At 36.2% G+C, this 2698-nt stretch overlaps 1 pseudogene; it reads left to right on the top strand.

Annotated features, from left to right (window-relative positions):
- The first annotated feature begins 593 nt into the window (after window positions 1-593).
- On the top strand, window positions 594-1219 carry LOC110201582 (ubiquitin-conjugating enzyme E2 L3 pseudogene; annotated as a pseudogene).
- Window positions 1220-2698: the final 1479 nt, after the last annotated feature.

Raw genomic sequence — 2698 nt, 5'->3', positions numbered from 1 at the left:
GTGGATTAGTGGAATAGATTAGATATACAAAATACAGTAGTAAATGACCACAGTAATCTAGTGTTTGATAAACACAAAGATCCAAGCTTTTGGGGAAAATAACTCAACATTTGACAAAAAATTCTGGGAAAATTGGAAAGCAGTTTGGTAAAAGCTAGGCGTACATCAATATCTCATATGTTATACCAACATATGGTCAAAATGGGTACATGATTTCAACACAAATGGTGGTATCATGAGCAGGTAAAAGGAGTATAGAATAATTTGCCTATCAGATCTTTGGATAAGAGAACAATTTATGACTAACTATGAGAGTATTATGGAAAGTAAAATAAATAATTTTGATTATGTTAAATTGAAAAGGGTTCGTAGAAACAAATTCACTGTAGTCAAGATTGGAAGGAAAGCCTTCTGAAGTGCAGGAAACTAGGACAAAAAGAAATTACAGCATGTGTCTCTGGTAAAGGCCTCATTTCTCAAATATATACAGAACTAAGAAAAATGTATAAGAATATGAGCCATTTCCCTATTGATAAATGGTCAAAATATATGAATAGGCAGTTTTTAGAAGAAGAAATTAGACCAGACCCAAGATGATGGCCATTAGGAGGCTGATAAAGGAGCTAGAAGAAATCCACAAGTGAGGGATGGAAAACTTCTGTAACAGGGACAGCTAGGTGGTGCAGTGTGTAAAGTACCAGTCCTGGAGTCAAGAGGTCCTGAGTTCAAATCTGGCCTCAAATACATAATACTCACTATCTGTGTGACTCTGCACAAGTAATTTAACCCCATTGCTTTGCAAAAAACAACAAAAAACTTTTGTAACATTCAGGTTCATGAAGCTAATTTATTGACTTGGCAAGGACTCATTGTTCCTGAAAACCCTCCATGTGACAAGGGAGCCTTCAGAATTGAAATCAACTTCCCAGCAGAGTATCCATTCAAACCAACTAAGATCTCTTTTAAAACAAAGACTTACTACCCTAACATGGATGAAAAAGGGCAGGTCGGTCTGCCAGTAATTAGTGCTGAAAACTGGAAGGCAGCAACCAAAACTGAGTCATCCATTCCCTCGTTGAACTAGTGAACAACCCCCAGCCTGAGCACCCACTTCAGGCTGACCTACCTGAGCAGTACTCTAAGGATCATGAAAAAAAAATTCTGTAAGCATGCTGAAGAGTTTACAAAAAAACATGTGGAAAAGCAACCCTTGTACTAAATCTTCTGTGATTTATTCTAACTAGGGTTAGCAGAGACCTGCAGTAGTGAATTTCCAATACCTCACAACCAGGACTCTGGTAAATGGACAAGGGCCACCTCTGATGTTAACTTGTGGCAGTTACTAGCTTTCTGAGGTTTTCTTAAGCAAAAGTCATCTAGGTAAACCTGTAAAAAAAGGATTAAAAATTTAAGATGTTTTAGTTCTGATTTCTTTGTTTTAAAAATTACTGTTTCAATCTACCTTTCAGGACAGTGTGTTCTTTTCTTGACCATATCTATCCCAAATCTTCAGTTTCTCTTCAGGTTTAAAACAGAAAGTTAGTCAGTGGTGCACACTACTGATCCCTCCTTTCCCCTTTGTAGGTCTTACTTTATTGAGTTCATTTTATTCACACTCTCTATCCCCAGAAGAATGCCTTGGAAACCCCCATTCAACCTCTTCCTTTCCTCTCCACCCCAATTCCTGAAAGAAAATGGCCTAAATTCCAGCAGTATTGCCTTCCCTCTCTGTAGCTCTGTGCTTAGTGAGTATGGGTTGTGAGTTCGTAACATCTAAAAAACCCAAATAAGGCCAAACCCAAGGGTGAAGTCAGTGATAAGGAAGGAGACTGGCTGTTGTGTAAATCTGACATTATCAAAATGATGTCAATTAAATGGGCAAACCCACACACAAAAAAAAATTCAGAGTCATTGCTAATCATATAAAAATTTCCTAAATCATTATTGGTAAAGAAAGGCAAATTAAAACAACTCTGAATTTTCACCTCATACCTATCACATTGGCTGACATGATAGGAAAAAAATGACAAATACTGGAGAGGATGTGGAAGAATTGGGATGCTAATGCACTACTGCAGTTGTGAACTGAACCATCCATTTTGGAGAGCAATCTGGAACTATAACCAAAGGGTTATAAAACTGTACATACCTTTTGACTCAGCAAAATCTTTACTACATCTGTATCCCAAAGAGATCAAAGAAAAAGTTCTTAGATGTACAAAAATATTCATAACAGTTCTTTTTGTGGTGGCAAGGAATTGGAAATCAAGGCGATGTCTATCAGTTGTGGAATGATTGAATAAATTGTGGTATATAAATGAAATGGAATACTATTGCGCTATAAGAAATGACAGAAGGAGGTGGTTTCAGAAAAAAAAAATAAGGAGTCTTATATGAACTCATGCAAAGTGAAATGAACAGAACCAGAAAAACATCATATATTATAATACATGGTAACAACAAAATTGTAAGGATGACTAACTGTGAAGCCTTCTCTACTTTGATCAAGACAGTGATCCAAAGCAGTTACAAAGGACCCATGATAAAAAATGCCATCAACTTCCTGGGAGAGAACTAATGAATTCTGAATATAGACTGAAACATATTTATGTTTTTACTTTATTTTTCTTGGGGTTTTTTGTCTATATTCTTTTGCAACATGACTAATATGGAAAAATATTTTGCATGACTTCACATT

The sequence above is a fragment of the Phascolarctos cinereus genome, unplaced genomic scaffold (genome assembly GCF_003287225.1).
Source record: "Phascolarctos cinereus isolate Bilbo 61053 unplaced genomic scaffold, phaCin_HiC Scaffold_3;HRSCAF=262, whole genome shotgun sequence".
In the NCBI taxonomy this organism is placed as follows: domain Eukaryota; kingdom Metazoa; phylum Chordata; class Mammalia; order Diprotodontia; family Phascolarctidae; genus Phascolarctos; species Phascolarctos cinereus.
This window is presented reverse-complemented; position numbering and strand designations above follow the sequence as displayed.